At 45.6% G+C, this 18,645-nt stretch overlaps 1 protein-coding gene across 1 annotated transcript in view; it reads right to left on the bottom strand.

Moving 5' to 3' along the window:
* LOC141271666 (poly(ADP-ribose) glycohydrolase-like) overlaps positions 1-18,645 on the bottom strand; it is a 527,289-nt gene that overhangs the window by 315,856 nt on the left and 192,788 nt on the right. The gene's annotated exons all lie outside the window — the stretch shown is intronic.

The following is an 18,645-nucleotide window of genomic DNA, read 5'->3' as shown; positions in this document are numbered from 1 at the left end:
AGGACCGGAGCAGTGACGGGCAGAGGACGATCTACGGGGATATCGGCATGTACTCAGGTCCCCCCTGGTGACGAGGAGGCCAGGGGCGCAGGCCTTGAGCAGCAGCAGGAGTCTGGTGGATCGGAATATGGAGAGGATCAGGGCGACTCAAGGAATCAACAGGACTCGGGACGTACGGCTGGCGGGGACACAGCACCTGCACAGCTCGGTGAGTATTCGTCTATGTATGGTTTGTCGCCCGCAGGTTCATTAGCGGATGGGACAGGAGATAGACAGTTGGCAGGGCCCAGCGGGGTAAATGTTAGGGGGGGGCGTGGGTCGGGCGTCGTGGGCCTTAGGGATATTTTGGCAAGCATGTCGCAAATTTTGGCAAGAATAGACTGTGGTGGAGCCAATGAGGCAGGGTTATCTCCGGTGGGGGCTTGGTTACCTGGTCAACTGGTAGTGTCACAGGTGGGGAGCGAATCGGCCAGGTCGGCGGTGTGCGCAGCGGGGGCACCTTCTGGGGTATCGGTTTGTGTGCAGACAGAAAAGGAAAAAGCGGAAGCCGTGAAACTGGATGATAGGGCAAAAGGGGAGGTATATGTGTGCTTTGAGGGGCCGTTGGGGGCACGCTTTAAGAAAGAGGTTAAGGAAAAAATCTGTTGGGATGAGTATGTTGAAATTTTTTCTCTTCTTCCGCTGGAAAAGTTTAACTTGGATAAGGGAAAAAAGGACGACAGTAAGAAAGAGGAGGAAGAGAAGCGTAGGTGAAGGTTGATTCCTCAGACGTCTGTCAATTGGTTGCAAGCTTTTGCAATAATGGCTAGCTTCATTGGAGAAAAAGCTCCGGATAATTGCTCAGGTTTATTTTGCTACCTTGATGCTATTGGAGAGGCTCATCGTACTTATGGGGGTCAGACATGGCTACGATACGGCGAGCAATTCCGGCAGAGGAAGGCAGTTCGCCCAGAGATTAGATGGGATCAGAAGGACATAGGGCTATGGCTGAAGGTTATGGCTCCGGTGAGGTATGGGCAGTCCTTTCACGGGAGCAGCAGTAGCGGGAACCAATCAGCAGGACACGAGGGAAGTAGTCAGGGGGCACAAAGCACTAAGAAGGAAGCGGGAACTTGCTGGCAATTTAATGACAGCCAATGTAAGTACGGGAACTCCTGCAAATTCAAACACGTGTGCTCCCATTGTAACGGCAGTTCACACTGAGCATCTAAATGCTTTAAGAAGGGTAAGGGAAAGCCGCCAGTAGGTACCAGTCAAGGGGGTGACTCCGGTGAGGCTTCATGCGATGGCCCCCTTTCTAAGTAGGTATCCGGATCAGTAGAAGGCTAAGGTCATTTCAGATGGTTTTTTGGAGGGTTTTAGAATTTCTCCACCCGATCACGAGGTCCCCTTTTCTGTTAAAAATTTTATGTCGGCTTCCCTTCATCCGGAGGTGGTTAGTTTGAAGTTGGCTAAGGAGGTTGAATTGGGTAGGATGGCTGGACCGTTTCAGGAATTACCTAGCAGCAAGGTGATTATTTCACCGTTGGGGGTTGTGCCCAAGAAAGAGCTGAATAAGTTTCGTTTGATGCAGCATTTGTCGTATCCAAAGGGGTTTTCGGTGAATGATGGCATTGCGCAAGAATTGTGTTCGATTGAGTATACATCATTCGATGCAGTGGTGCAATGGGTACGGAGATATGGGCCAGGATCATTGCTAGCTAAGACTGATATAGAGTCAGCTTTTAGGTTGCTGCCAGTTCACCTGGATAGCATCTCATTGTTAGGTTGTTTTTGGAAAGGGAAATACTACGTGGATAGGTGTTTGCCAATGGGTTGTGCAATTTCGTGTTCCTTGTTTGAAACGTTTAGTACCTTTTTGGAATGGGTGGTGAGGGACCTGGCATCAGTTCAGTCGGTCATTCATTATTTGGATGACTTTTTGTTTATAGGTCCTCCGCAATCGTTGTTGTGTAGGAATTTGTTAGGTACTATGGTGTGGGTAGGTGAACATTTTGGCGTACCATTGGCAAAAGAAAAAACGGAAGGACCTTGCACCATCTTAAGTTTTTTTGGCATTTTAATTGATACAGAAAGGATGGAGTGTCAGCTGCCTGATGATAAATTGAGTTTGCTCAAGCAAGAGGTTGATAGAATCAGGAGGTTGCATAAGGTGACACTGAAGGAGCTACAATCACTGTTAGGTCGTTTGAATTTTGCATGCAGGATTATGCCAATGGGCAGAATATTTTGTCGCAGATTGTCAGGGGCGACGACGGGAGCGCGTACGCCACATCATTTCATTTGTTTAAATAAGGACCACAAGGAGGATTTGAAGGTTTGGAAGTTGTTTTTGGAAAATTATAACGGCAGGTCGTTAATTCAGTACGAGTTTTTGAGCAGTTTTGATTGTGAGATTTTTACGGATGCTGCGGGAGGTGCTGGTTACGGGGCCTACTGGAAGGGGCGTTGGAGTGTTGGAGAATGGCCGAATATGTGGAAGGAGAGGGGTCTTACGAGGAATCTGGCATTTTTGGAATTGTTTCCTATTGTTGTTGCGGTTTCAATTTGGGGGGAGTGTTTTGCGAATAGGAGAATACGGTTTCATTGCGATAACATGGGAGTAGTGTCTGTCATCAACAGCTTGTCGGCCTCGTCTCCTCCGGTGATTAGGCTGCTGAGGGAACTGTTTCTTTGTTGTCTTAATTTGAATGCTTGGATTACAGCAGTCCATGTTCCAGGTGTACAAAATTCCATCGCAGATGCCTTGTCTCGTTTCCAGTGGGATCGTTTCCAGGCGCTAGCACCAGAGGCAGAGGATGTGGGACAGGAATGCCCTTCGCATCTGTGGCAGCTGGTTATGGAGGAGAGGGACGGTTAATACGGGAGTCCATTACAAGGCAGACCTGGTCATCATACGAGGCATCATGGCGAGTATGGCAAAGTTGGATACTGCAGTGGGGTTTGGTGGAGAGTGATGGAGATAGAGAGATGGCGGTGTTGTTTCTTTTGGGAAGGGCAGTGGAGATTGGATGGTCTGTTTCAAAAGTTGGCAAATTCGTTGCAGGACTAGCGTTTGGTTTTAAATTGCAGGGAAAAAAAAATGTTACGAAGTCCTTTTTAGTGAAGCAAGTACTTAGGGGCTTTAGGAGAGGAGGTAGGGTGTTAGATAAACGAAGACCGGTGACTTTTAGCATCTTGGAACGGTTGGGTTTAGTGTTGGATAAGATTTGTTTTTCAGTTTTTGAAGCTACACTGTTTAGGTTGGCTTTTTCATTGGCGTTTTTTGGTGCACTGAGATTAGGTGAATTGGTGGCACCAAGCAGGAATAAGATTTGCTTGCGGAGGATGTGAGCTGTTGGGCTAGGGGCATTGAATTTTGGATAAGGCGTGGGAAGATGGATCAATTGGGTAGAGGCAAGCGAGTAGTATTGGGTGAGGTTAATGGATCTTTCTTTTGCCTGAGGAGACGTTTAATGGCGTACTGGCAGGTTTGGTTGGGGCGAGCGGGTCCCTTATTGTGTCATGAAAATGGAGAGTTTTTGTCACGTTTTCAATTCATAGCGGTATTTAAGAAAGGGATTCGGGAGTTGGGCCTTAGCCCTGAGGTGTACGGGTCACATTCTATCAGAATTGTCACGGCATCAGAAGCGGATGGTTTGGGTTTAGGCAAGAACGTGATAAAACGTATTGGGAGGTGGAGTTCTGATCGTTATTTGTCCTATGTACGGCATTAGGTATGCGGGCTTATGTGTTTTTATCTTGTTAAGAATTGAATACCTTGTGGTTGTCTTGTTGCAGGTGGCGTCCCCTTGTTAGCGTGGATTCTGGGACACTCTTTCATTCACTGGGGCAGACGTGAGGCCAGATGGTAGGCAATTCGGTTTTAGTAGAGAGCAAGTGGTGGTTCGGTGGCTCGGCTTTAGAGGGATGGTATGGAGAAGGGTGCTGCCTGAATTTCATAAGGCAGTCCGTTTGGACCGTACGCCGGATATTTTGGTGGTGTATATGGGGGAGAATGATTTGGGGGCTCGCCCGATTAGGGAATTGATGAGGGATATTCGATTTGATTTTTTAAGGTTATGGACATCCTTTCCTGAGCTGTTGACGGTTTGGTCCGACATTGTGCCAAGGCAAAAATGGAGGGAGGCTAGATCATTGAAGGGAATTAATAGGGCACGAGTGAAGTTGAACAGAGCCATATCAGCTTTCGTGTCCAGGAACGGGGGAGTAAGCATTCGACATTTTGAGCTTGAAGTGGGGGTTGGAAATTTTTGGGAAAAGGATGGCGTGCATTTGAACTACATTGGTATCTATTTATGGGCATTGGCTATACAGGAGGGGATTGAGAGGTCTTTGGCGGTGTTGGGGCACTCACGAGCCTGAGGTGGTCAGGGCTGTTCGTTTGTGGTGGGGGGTGGGGTTCTTGGAGTTGGCACAGAAGTGTCGGTTGAAAGAATATTGTAAAATTACAGGCAGTTGGTTGATTAAGAGGGGTGATCTGGCATTTGGTTTTGGGCTCTGGACGGGGTTTTACCCTGGGAGCTTTTGGCGCCCTTGAGCTGGTGATGGACGGCTGAGGGTAACATGGTGGTTCAAGTTCTGTTTATGCCAGATCTATTTTTAACTCCAACAACCCTCCCTTATTTAATTTATAACACTGTTTATATGTTAATGTTGTTTGTTAATAAAATGGCCGCTGTGGCCAATTTTATCCAAAAGAAATACAGGTGCAGTGTTTTTATTTGGTAGGGAAAGTGAGTGTGGGTAGATGGGAGGGGACATGTTAAATGGTGGAACCCGGGTTGGCCGTACACGGTCATGGTGTGGGAGGCTGTGTCTGCTAAAGGGACATCATTTAGTGCCATGCACTGCCACCTTTCCACCAGAGAGGAGCTTCACTCAAGCCATCTTCTGGCTGCCCCATTTAAAAAAAAAAAATCTAATATGTGTTTATGTCTGCATGTCTGTGCATATGAGTGTCTGCATTTTTATGCATGTCTGTATTGTATTTGAATGGGTGTGTGTGTGTATGCTTGCATGTCATATGTGTGTGTGACGCGCCCCCTGGGCCGTGGGGTACCCGGTGCTGGGCCGGTAGATACTGGGGGATGTCACAGTAGCGGTGACCCGATCCGTGACCCAGGGCGGTCAATAACAGGGGTTTATTTATAGGGGATTTATAGTGTTTGTATACAGTTCGTGACGCCACCTGTGGTATGCGGCTATGTGGAGCCACCACTGCGGAGCAGTCCTCTGGAGCTGATGTCAGTGCAGCAAAGCTGGTGTGGCTCTCCACAGGTAGAGCTTAGCTCCAGGGCAGTGTAGATGGGATAGGTTGTGCTGGGCGCTGCAGTGCAGGGATTGATGGCGCAGCAATAATCAGTCCACAACTTAATGGCGGTTTCCTCTTAGTTTTACTGGTGGTGATTAGACAAGCTGGGACTAGGGTACTGGCTAGAAGTGGAAGTCCCGGCAGCCTAGAAGCAAGTAAAGAATCCTCCTTGCCAGGTGAAGTTGGAGGCCTTCCCTTTCCACTAAACTCTTTGGCCCTGCTGCTTGTAGCTGTGCGGTGGCCCTTGTCCCTGAGTGCAACGTTTCTGTGCTCACCCGTATGGCAGGCAGCTCGGGCCTTGCTGGTGCGTCGCTCCCATGTGGCGGTGCTGGGCCCTCTGTGCTGCTGAGCCTCCGGGCGTCTGATGGGGCCTGGAGACTTGCAGTCTCCTGCCCTCCGGTTTCTGCTGCTGGGCCCTCAGTGCCCCACAGCCTCGGACTCCGGTGTCCGGTTCTTCTGTGTTGGCTCCTTCTGGGGTGAGCTGCCGCGCAGCTCCAGTCCCCAGCTCCTCTCTCTTCGACGTCCTGACTTCAACTCTTCACACTCAGACTAACTAATCCCGCCATCAGATCCCAGTTGCCAAGGGGAGGGACTCCCCTTGCTGGTCTGGAGCCAGGAAAGTGTTGCATGCTTAGCAAAACCTGACTAGGGGACCCCTGCTTGCTTCCAGGCATGGTATTACCTCTTTTGAGGGAGGCAATGCCACTGTGGCAACCGGACCCCCGGGGTGCCACATGTGCATGTCGTATTGTATGTGTGCATCTCTACGTGTGCATGTTTGCATATTGTAAGTGTACATGTCTGCGTCTGTGTAGTGTGTATGCAATGTCTGTGTTTGTGTGCGCGCATGTCTGTGTACCATATGTTTGCATGTCTATGTGTGCATGTCTGTATTTTATGTGTACATGTTTGTGTACTGTTGGTGTGCATGTCTGTATTGCATGTCTGTTTTGCATGTGTATATGTCTGCTTGTGTTTGCATGTCTGTGTATATCTGGAATTATATGTATTTTTGTAAGATGTGTTTATGTTATAGTGTATTGTGGTGTGTAATAACATTCATATGTTTGGGCATGTTTACAAAATTTATAAGGGCTCTTTCACATCTTTGAAAGATGTGAAAGAGACCATTTGTCTTTCCAAGTTTAGGAACAGAATTTAAATTAACCCTTTTAAGCACCTTGACGTAACTACAGGCGCATCTTACTAAATTAGAATATCATCAAAAAGTTAATTCATTTCCGTTCTTCAATACAAAAAGTGAAACTCATATAATATATAGAGTCATTACCACCAGAGTGATCTATTTTAAGTGTTTATTTCTGTTAATGTTGATGATTATGGCTAACAACCAATGCAAACACAAAAGTCATTATCTCAGTAAATTAGAATAATTAACAAACACCTCAAAAAAAGGCTTCCTAAGTGTATAAAAATGTCCCTAAGTCTGTTTCAGTAGGCTCCACAATCATGGGGAAGACTGCTGACTTGACAGATGTCCAGAAGGCAGTCATTGACACATTCCACAAGGTCCCAGAGTTCCAATTTTCATTTGGAAATCAAGGTCCCAGAGTCTGGAGGAAGGGTGGAGAGGTACACAATCTAAGCTGCTTGTGGTCTAGTGTGAAGTTTTCACAATCAGTGATGGTTTGGGGAGCCATGTCATCTGCTGGTGTAGGTGCTGGTGTGTTTTATCAAGACCAAAGTCAGCACAGCCGTCTACCAGGAAATTTTAGAGCACTTCATGCTTCCCTCTGCCGACAAGCTTTTTGGAGATGGAAATTTCATTCTTCAGTAGGACTTGGCACCTGTCCACACTGCTAAAAGTACCAATACCTGGTTTAAAAACAACAGTATCACTGTGCTTGATTGGCCAGCAAACTCGCCTGACCTTAACCCCATAGAGAATGTATGGGGTATTGTCAAGAAGATGATGAGAGACACCTGACCCAACAATGCAGACGAGCTGAAGGCTGCTATCAAAGCAACCTGGGCTCCATAACACCTCGGCAGTGCCACAGGCTGATTGCCTCCATGCCACGCCGCATTGATTCAGTAATTGATGCGGCGTGGCATCAGTAATTGATGCATTATACATAATTTCATTTTACACTTTCAATATTCCCACACAATTCACATTTTTTGTATAATTATCACATTACACTTTTTCTTCTTTTCACTTTATTACATTGGATATCCTGATATATGATATTATTATTATTTTTCATTATTATTATCATTACTTTATATTTATTATTATTTTTATTTCATTTGATATTATTTCATCCATTTATTATTTATTATTTTTTCATTAATGTCATTCAGTTCATACAGTTGTATGTATTTTGTGATATTTTATTCGTAGATGTGTATGCTGTATTTATTTATATATATGTCAGGTCTCTGTGCTGGTTATATATATTTTTTCTTATTATTATTTTCTCCTTCTGGTTATATTCTTCATTATGTATTTTTTATATATTTTTTATATTATGCTGCTATCTTGCTGTTTTTTTCACATTCATGTATCTTTCACATTTTTTTGTCTGCGATGTTATATTGTACACTTATCTTCATGCTTTGATTGGGCACCGCCTCTTAGTTTCTCTCCCCTTCTCTTCTCCATAACATTCTATCACCCATGCAGTGTGTTCGGAGGTTTGCGCATGCGCCGTCCATGCTCCGGGTGTCTCTGGCTCGGCGTCTCTATGTGTCAGGTGACTCGGACCTCCGATGTCATTAGTCACATGACGTGGGTGTCAGTGGCTCCCGGCCCCTCTGAACGGCGCATGCGCAATATTTTCTTTGACCGCGCTGCATTGGTATGCAATTACATATAGTAATGACTCCACCCCCTTCCGGCCCGTCAATCCCGGACTTCCGGTTCCCGTTTCTCAGTGTTTACGGTTAATACCGCTCACTATGACTGGCTAGTCACCCCTATTTAAACCTTCCAGTTCAAAGGATCCGTACCCCCTGACGAAGGTCCTCAGCGTCCGAAACGCGCGTCGGGGTGTGCTCCGCATTCTACCTCATCACCCTTATCAGGTAACATACGGCATTTCCATACCTTTCCCTGCTACAACATTTATTATATTACAGGTGGTCACATCCTTGTGCTCTTACTACCCCTTCCCTCTTCCCTCTCCCTTCCCTCCTTTCCGGGGTATTTGTTTATGAATTACATTGATGGTGCTTATTTTGGTAGTTATCCTTAGATATTATATTTATGCAATGATCTATATTTGCTCTTAACAATTATTATGCATGGACATTTTATACTACCCTAAGTGCCTTATAGATATATGTAAATCAATTGTTGAGGCTTCCATTTATTATATATGACTGATGTGTGCATATATGCCTATGTAGGTGAGATGCTTCTTATATGTATATATATATATATCTTTTTATGAATGCGGACACTCTTGTGCTTTTCTTACCACTGTAACCATAGTCGAATAAAGGTTTTTTATTATACCTTATGTGTCATATGATATATTTTTTTGGACATAACATTCGGCAATTTCTCTTGGTTGTTGCATGTTTAGCCGAATGGTCTGCCATTCGTTGTCCATATAGCACATATTCCTTCATCATCTGGATGTTTTATATTGACCAAACTGGTCTCTGATCAAACTCCAATACATGTGGCTATATCCTATGTGTCTGCATATTCACGCCGCATTGATGCAGTAATTGATGCAAAAGGAATATTGAGGGCATTTACTGAACATACATTTCAGTAGGTCAACATTTCGGATTTTAAAAACAGTTTTCAAGCTGTTATAAAGTATTCTAATTTACTGAGATAATGACTTTTGTGTTTTCATTGGCTGTAAGCCATAATCATCAACATTAACAGAAATAAACACTTGGAATAGATCACTCTGTTTGTAATGACTATATAATATACGAGTTTCACTTTTTGTATTGAAGAAGTGAAATAAATTAACTTTTTGATTATATTCTAATTTTGTGAGATGCACCTGTATGTCACCATAGAGATGTGATTGTGTGGAGCGGGTTCAGGAGTTGAGCCCGTTTCATACCGGGCAGATGTCGGCTTTAATACATAGACAGCATCTGCCTATAACAGCAGTGATTAGAGCTCACCTTGATTGCTGCTGTTTTAAGTATTTAAATGACCTTGTCAATCAGTTACAGTGACATTTAAATAGCAAGCTGGCCAATGCATGCACTCACCAGCTCCCATAAGCCCCCAGTAGCGGGTTGCTGATGAGGTGTCATGTGTTGCTGCCATGTTGGTTGTTCTATGAAGCACAGACTGAGGTTGGACTCCTTGGAAAATGTCACAATCAAAGTGCCAGGACGTTATTACAGCAAGCTAACTTTGTAGTGAGTAGTGACCTGTAATGGCTCCTTGCATCGATCCTATGACAGGAAGCAAGTGGTGGCAGCAAGAAACTTAATTTTGTCCCTCTAGCCAACACTTTTCCAGTAAGCTGGCTAACCAGACTTTAAATGCTATTTACCTGTAGATTATCTATGGATAAAGTGTTTCTAAAGGGGACAAGTTAACTTTAAAGAGGTGTCCAGTACACTTGTAGGATTTCAGCCTCACTCATAACATTGAGTAATATACTATTAGGATTCAGTTGTTTTCACACTCTCTGCGCGACTCACATTACAGCTCCATATGCAATTTGCATAGAGACAATCACGTGCCACCCGCTTTCTTTTCTGCTTCTCTCATTGTTTCGGTTGAGAAAAGCAGAAGGGAATGAGGTTGGCCGGTGATCGTAAGTAGGCAAACTGCATAAGGAGGGCTAATACGACGAGCTGAGCATTTGAAAACAGCCAAATCCTAACAATATTCTAAAACAAAATCATAATATATTTTTTTTGAGGGTGAAAATAAAGCTTCCAAAAGGTTTTATTTTCCCTTATTTTTTAAAAAAAATTGGTGTGCAAAATCTTTGAAGTCTTGTGAATGCCTGGAATGTTGTAAAAGGTAGTAATCCTAGGGTGATGAGTATTAACAAATCGGGCTTCAACTTTACTCAAAATACCCTTATCAACTCCCTTTTCAACTAGTAAGTGCAATTAATTATTGAATGCCTGTGTATTTGATTTTCTATATGTTTTTGTGTCTCCGTCTCCCAATAATCGCATAGATTCAGCATGATATTTCACATAATCCATCACAACAACGCTTCCTCCTTTATCGGTGGGTGGTCAGAAAACTATATCAATGTCAACTTGCAGATGTTTAATAGTCATCCGTTCTTTCACTGTTAAATTATAGCTGTAATTCATGGATTTTTTTATTACCATTGTGTCATATAACGTTAATGACACACTTTTGGAAGGTTTCAAATGAGTCAGAATACTCATTAACTGGGTGAAAATGAGATTTGCATTTAAGCGCTGTTTGCATATACACACTTGAAGATTGCACATTTGAGGTATATATATTCTCTTTCTCTAAGAAATGTTTCTTAATAGTTAATTTCTTCATGAATTGTTTAATGCCAATAAAGGCTTGGAAGCAATTAAACTTGGCACATAGAGCAAATTTCAAACCTCTGGTCAATAGGGATTCTTTGTCCCCACTTAGTGGGTATTATCTTAAATGGAAAACTTTTTGCCCCTTAATAGTAGAGATGTTTTTTCCCAACAAATTTTCCATATTTTCTTTTTGAAGAATTTCCCACCCCTACAGCCCATTTTGTGTCTTTTTTTGTTCCTTGCATGAAAAAAATCCGATCCAACAGTTTTCTTTAGGATTTTTTTTATATTAATTTTAATTTATGGTGATTAGTGTAGATTCAGTGGAGTCCCCTTGCATTGGTTACTGCGTTCTATACACAGGTAGTTTTCACTCCATACAGTGCATGGGGATTCTTCAATTTCCTCCAATATCACATAACAATTTTGAGTAGGAATAATAAATTCCTACTCAAAATTGTTATGTGATATTGGAGGAAATTGGTGGTTGGAGATCCGATTATATTGAAGTATTAGGCTGTGTTGATGCTTCAGTTTGTATCAGTATATTTTAATGTACATATACTATCTGGGTTAACGGTGTCTAAGATATACTTTCAATATTCTCTGGTGTAATATGAATTGAAAACTTTCCATCTGACCAATTGGAGACATAAACTCTCACTTATTTTATCGGTTACTTCAACCTCCCCTCTAGCTAGACATGTAACATCTAGCTGTATCTAGCTGTCACCTCCCAAGCAGGGCTATTAAATGTACCCAAATGAAGCTCCTTGCCCGCTAAATTTAAGGAAAATGGGGAGTTTTTGGAGACTGTTAAAAGTAATCCCACGTATGAACCTACTGCAGAACCATGATAACTAGTGATGAGCGAGCACTAAAATGCTCGGGTACTCGTTGCTCGGGTCGAGCAAATTGGAATACTCGGGTGCTCGACCCGAGCAATGAGCCCAATGTAAGTCTATGGGAAACTCGAGCATTTTTCAGGCGGCTCCCCCCGGCGGTCTGCAGAGGGCTTAAAAATTGCCCAAATCGATGGGAACAGTGCTCAAATGACATGGGAACAGCATGGGGAAGACCCCTGGAAGCATTTCTGACTCCCAGGTCACTGCTGTCAACAATGTTGTCAGAGGTATTACGCCACTTTTACGGACTCACAATAAAACATACAAAAACGAAACCAAAATGGATTTTCCTGGCAAATATGTTAAGGAACATCCTTTTCAGGGTAATGACTTGTATATAAGGCAAAATAAATAACCAAAAACAAAAATACTCCTCCACACCTTGGGCTATGTTCACACATAGCGTTTTTGATGCATTTTTGCACTTTTGCATTGCTTTCAGCCAAGACAAATGCATTCACTGGGAAATGTAATTTTAACATTTTACAACCTTATCTGGCCATCTGATGTGTGAGATATCATGAGAGACATGCATACAGTACTGAAAAGACATGGGCACAGCATGGGGAAGACCTCGGGAAGCATTTCTGACTCCCAGGTAACTGCCTAAAAGTGTGCCCATCATAAGTGATCCTTGGTGCATGCGAAGATGCCTCCCGCCAAGCACATGTCATTGCAGACTTGCAACAATCACAGTCCACGTCCTTGTTCCAGTGCAACGTCCAGTTGTCCCTACCCCATTCCTTGGAATGCAAGCGCAAGTATGCAGCCAGCCACCCACCCTCCCACAGGCTGCAATACTATACTGCCAAATTTTTGACAGCTGCTTGCACTTGAAATGTGGCCTTTTAGGCTCGTGGAGACGGAAGCTGTCCACAATCTTATGGCGGCGGTGACCGGGTATCCATACTCGGTCCCCAGCCGCCACTATTTTTCCCGGTATCGTCTCCGCCTTCCACAAGCATGGGTCCCACAACATTACCCGTGCCCTCCCCAGTGCACTTACTGGGAAGGACTGCCTAACCACAAACACGTGGACAGGTGAATGTGGCCAGGGACGGTACAGAGCCAGTCCACAGCTTTTTTGCTGAGTTGTATTTAGCTCGGTGAAAGGACTGGCATAGAGGGAAACTGTACCTACTCTGGGTGTCATTTCTCCCAGGAAGTCCTCTAATGCAGCTTGTTGCAGAAGCAATGGCAGCCCGTCCAACATCAACTCGCACTTGTCGGTGGTGCTTTGACACACACACATCTTTCTTTGCGCATTTAATTTCATGACTACAGAGTTGGGCAATGGCCTGATCTGCAATGCGGTTTGAGAAACAACATGCATAACCACGTCCGATCTATATTAAAAAAGCAGCCATAGAATGTCCGGGAACCTTCCCCCACACTTTTCTTAGCCAGAACTGCTCCTCAGCAGGGTTGGATGGTCCCACCAGAGAATTCTCTGGTGTGCCTTGGCTTTCACCTCAGGAGAGCTCATGATAGCTCTAACTTTGCAGCTGCTATGGGGCTCTTGAGCGGGGAAGAAAGGTTAGCCCTCAGAATCAAATCCTCTAGTGCGCACAATGTTTTTCAATCTGAAACAGCTTCTCAGTGGGAGATGTATTTCACCACAGCCATATTCTTTAGCTCGGTGAAAGGACTGGCATAGAGGGAAATCGTATCTACTCCGGCTGTCATTTCTCCGTCATCAGGTACCGCCCATTGTCACACACGACAAAGCCTGGCTGTATGTTCAGCGGTGAGAGCTACAGATCAAGCTGCTGTGTTACCGCTTTCAACAACTCTGCAGCGCTGGGCAGTTTTTCACCTAAGCATTAAGCATGTTATCTTCAGCACAGCCTGTTGCTGCTTGGCCAAGGCAGTGCTGCAGTGCTGTCAGCTTGTGAATGATGTGGTCATTTCGAAGATGGAGGAGGTGGTGCAGGAGTTGAACAATGTAATTACATTGAGGTTAAATTGGTGACGCTGTTTTTTATACTAACTATTGTTTTGGGGGTTTTTTACGTTATTTTTTTTAAGACAAATGCATTCACCGGGAAATGTCATTTTAACATTTTACAACCTTATCTGGCAATGTGGTGCGTGACACATCATCAGACACATCCTGTTTTATTTATGATGGGGGGACTCTGAAAGTAATAAAGCCTATTTTTATAGGGCCATCAGATGGCCCTTACTATTCTTAAAAGGCCAGCAGTCGGCCCTCACTATTGTTAGAGAGCCATCAGCCGGCTATTCTTTGTTGCTCCCATTATTAACAAGTGGGTCTCCTATACTGTTATTGCGCATTCAGTGACTGCAAGGGCTGCCAAAAATTTGGACGCAACCCAATACCCCTTTGAAGAGACAGAGGAGGATCTCAGTAAAAAATGTTACCATTATAAAGGAGCGGGTCTCCTATAGTGGTAATGCCCATGCTATGACTGCAAGGGCTGCCAAAATTTGAGAAAAACCCCACTAAGAATTTAAAGACAGAGCAGGGCCACAGTAACGACAAATTCCCATTAGAAAGGAGTGAGTCTGCTATACAGTTCTAGGGTATGCAGTGAGTCCAACGGCTGACCAATTTTAGGAAAACCCCACTAAGTATTTAAAGACACATAGAGCAGGGCCACAGTAACAACAAATTCTCATTAGAAAGAAGAGGGTCTCCCATAGTGTTGGCCTATGCAGTGAATGCAAGGGCTGCCAAAAATTGGGAGACACTCCAATGCCCCTTGGAAGAGACGTGGAGGAGGGCCTCATAAAAAAATGTTCCCATTAGAAAGGAGCGGGTGTCCTATACTTGGAATGCCCATGCACTAAGTGTATGGGCTGAAAAACATTTACCCCGGGGGATATACATGAACATACTGTATAATTATTTTTTTTTTATGGGCATCATAAACACCCTTTAAAAAAATTATGTGGGTGTTGCATAATGGACCACGGTCACCCTGGTGATATGGTGGTGGAGGATGAGGATGAGGAGAAGGAGGAGGACAAGAGCAAATAGATAAAATCAGGAAGTGAATACCCATGTGTGGGTGTGAAGAGGTGCATGGGAATACACCTCCCAAAAAAAGACACTGGATTTGTGTTTGTTACGCTGCTATCATTCGGTGGTGTTGAGAAGTCTGGCCCAATCCAGCCCTTGTTCATTTTTATAAGAGTCAGCCTGTCAGCATTTTCAGTTGACAGGCGGATGCGCTTATCAGTTATAATTCCACCAGCGGCACTAAAAATCCGCTCTGATAAAATGCTAGCGACAGGGCAGCCCAGGACCTCCAAGGCATAGAGAGCCAGTTCATTCCACGTATCCAGCTTGGATACCCAATAATTAAAAGTCACAGAGGAATCACGGAGGACGTTGGTACAGTCGGCAAGGTACTCTCTCAGCATCTTCCCAAACTTTGCACTCCTTGTGAGAGTACCCCACACCTCAGGGCCTGTGCGATGGGAGGGTCTGAGAAAACTGTCCCAGAACTTTGACAGTGTTCCCCTGCCTCTGCTGGATTGCATTTGTGTCTCTCTCGCCTGTATTCCTTGGTTGTCCAACGAACTGTGACCTCTGCCACCAGCATTTTCAGATGGGATTTTTTTTAATAGTTCCGCAACAAGGGCCTTCTGGTACTGCCCCATTTTTGTAGACATGTCCGCCTCAGGAATAAGAGATACAAAGTTCTCCTTGTAGCATGGGTCTATAAGTGTCAACAACCAGTAAGGACTGTCACCCAAAATTTTGAGAGGCAAGACTTCTGTGTCCTCACCAAGAGGATGACTGACCATGCTCTCCTCCTCCTCTCTTTCCTCTGGCCATCCACGCTGAACAGACTGTATGACAGCTGTGCAGGTAGTACGGTCTATAGCGCATGAAACTAGCTCCTGTTCTTCCTCCTCCTCTTTTTCCTCATTGTCACCCAATCCACATTGTGATGAGATGAGGCTGGGCTGTGTGTTATCACCCTGTATGGTTCCTTGCTCCATCTCATCGTGCTCCTCCTGCAATGCATCATCTTTGATTGTGAGCAGAGAGAGTTTCAGAAGACAGAGAAGCGGGATGGTGACGCTAATTATGGAGTCATCGCCGCTCACCATCTTGGTGGAGTCCTCAAAGTTTTGGAGGATGTTACATATGTCTGACATCAATGTCCACTCCTGAGGTCTTGTGTTGGAGTCTGAACTGAATACCAATGGCCTTGTTGATGCTGGTACTCAACAACTGCCCTCTTCTGCTCACAAATCCTTCCCAACATCTGCAGTGTAGAGTTCCAATGCGTGGGGACATCACATACTGTAACATCCCTGGCGGCGTGCTTGCATGGTGCACCACCTCCCACCATGCAGGACCGCAATCTTACCTGTCAATCCATGCTGCACTCTTTGTTTTAGTACCTGCTGTGTCCATGTCTCTTGTCTGATTGCTTAGGGCGTCGGCACGGCTTTCTGCTTGTTTCTTATAGCTACTGTGTGCACAGTCCTAATGCGTCCCCAGCCTATTGCTGTGAGTCACTGGATACTTAAACCACCCAGTAGGAGGGGCCTGAGCAACATCTGTTTGTTCCTTGCAACTTAGTTGCCAGGTCCTGTCCTGTATCTAGTCTGTTTCTGCCACCCTGGGGGCTGTATACCCAGGTTTGTTACCTGTACCTGTGACTTTAGTCAGTTTCCGCCACCCTGGGGACTGAGTTCCCAGGCTCGGTCCTGTATCTTGTTCCTGGTTCAGATCCTGTCTGAACAGTGTCCTAGTCCGTTACCTGTTTGTCTCTATGTCTGTACCTTTCCCTTTTCCTGCAGTATCTTAACCTGCACCTAACTCCAACTCGTTGTCTCTGTACTTCTGTTTGTGAGTTTTGTGTCCACTCACTACTTCATTGCAAGTTCTTTGTGTGTATCTGGTTCTGCTCATTCTGTTTCCCTGCCTCTGTATCTAACTCCTGTGTTCCAGCTATCTTCTTGTGTTCTCCAGTCTGTTCCATGCGAACAGAGCCCTGTCCTGTCTACCGCATCTGCGGGTTTTGCTTTGCTCTGCTTTGCTTGTTCACCGCATCTGCAAGTTTTGCTCTGCTTTGTTTGTCTACCGCACTTGCGGTTTTGCTCTGCTTTGCTTGTTCACCACATCTGCGGGTTTTGCTCTGCTTTGCTTGTCTACCACATCTGCGGGTTTTGCTCTGCTTTGCTTGTTCACCGCATCAGCGGTTTTGCTCTGCTTTGCTTGTTCACCACATCTGCGGGTTTTGCTCTGCTTTGCTTGTTCATCGCATCAGCGGTTTTGCTCTGCTTTGCTTGTTCACCGCATCAGCGGTTTTGCTCTGCTTTGCTTGTTCACCACATCTGCGGGTTTTGCTCTGCTTTGCTTGTTTACTGCATCTGCGGTTTTGCTCTGCTTTGCTTGTTCACCGCATCTGCGGGTTTTGTTTTGCTTGCTTGTTCACCGCATCTGCGGTTTTGCTCCGCTTTGCTTGTTCACCACATCTGCGGGTTTTGCTCTGCTTTGCTTGTTCACCACATCTGCGGGTTTTGCTCTGCATTGCTTGTCTACCGCATCTGCGGGTTTTGCGCTGCTTTGCTTGTCTACCGCATCTGAGGTTTTGCTCTGCTTTGCTTGTTCACCGCATCTGCGGGTTTTGCTCTGCTTTGCTTGTTCACCGCATCAGCGGTTTTGCTCTGCTTTGCTTGTTCACCACATCTGCGGGTTTTGCTCTGCTTTGCTTGTTCATCGCATCAGCGGTTTTGCTCTGCTTTGCTTGTTCACCGCATCAGCGGTTTTGCTCTGCTTTGCTTGTTCACCGCATCTGCGGGTTTTGCTCTGCTTTGCTTGTTTACTGCATCTGCGGTTTTGCTCTGCTTTGCTTGTTCACCGCATCTGCGGGTTTTGTTTTGCTTGCTTGTTCACCGCATCTGCGGTTTTGCTCCGCTTTGCTTGTTCACAGCATCTGCGGGTTTTGCTCCGCTCTGCTTGTCTACCGCACCTGTGGCTCCGTTCCTGTATCCCAGTCTGTACTGGTCCCTATCCTGCCTGTGTTTCTACCTGCCAGTACCCGCCACTCTGCATGTCAGCCATGCCTGCCTGTGCCCACCTGTCTGCATGCCAGCCGTGCCTGCCAGTGCCCACCTGTCTGCATACCAGCTGTGCCTGTCAATATCCACCTGTCTGCATACCAGCCATGTTTGCCAGTACCCACCTGTCTACATGCCAGTCTAACCTGCCTGTTCCTGCATTCCCCGGTGTGGGTCAACAGCTGTGACCGGGGTCTGACCTGGAGTAGCATCTAGTCCCTCTGCTCGGTTCCTCCCTGAGCCGCCGTGCGACCTTGGTCGGATCGGGTTGATACCTAGTTACGCTCCTCCTGGCACTCCTCGGTTCATGGTACAGTGGGATTACTAATCACGCTCACGCCAGTCAGTCCGGTTGCGAGCTTAACACATACCAGTCTGTGAGCCGGAAGCTGCAAACACTGCTGAAACACGGCAAGGGCGGCGGAAGCAGTAGGTGACTTTCTAAAATGGGCACACAGGCGGCGTACTTTAACAAGCAGATCCGGCAGCTCCGGGTACGATTTTACAAACCGCTGAACCACGAAGTTAAGCACATGGGCCAGGCATGGTACGTGTGTGAGCTCGCCTCGCCTCAGAGCCACCATCAGGTTCCGGCCATTGTCACACACGACCATGCCTGGCTGTAGATTCAGCGGTGTCAGCCACAGATCTGCCTGATCTTTCAGAGCTGTCCACAACTCTTCAGCATTGTGCGGTTTTTCACGTAAGCATATTAGCTTCAGCACAGCCTGTTGTCAGATGGCCGAGGCACTGCTGCAGTGCTTCCAGCTTGTGACTGATGTGGTCATTTCGGAGATGGAGGCTGAAGAGGAGGAGGAGGAGGTACAGGAGCTGTAGACTGTGGGGGCAACCCTGATTGACCTAGGGCCTGCAATCCTCGGTGTCGGGAGGACGTGTTCCGTCCCA

This window comes from Phyllobates terribilis, unplaced genomic scaffold, assembly GCF_046119375.1.
Source record: "Phyllobates terribilis strain yellow unplaced genomic scaffold, ASM4611937v1 Scaffold_5__5_contigs__length_657084704, whole genome shotgun sequence".
Classification (NCBI taxonomy): domain Eukaryota; kingdom Metazoa; phylum Chordata; class Amphibia; order Anura; family Dendrobatidae; genus Phyllobates; species Phyllobates terribilis.
This window is presented reverse-complemented; position numbering and strand designations above follow the sequence as displayed.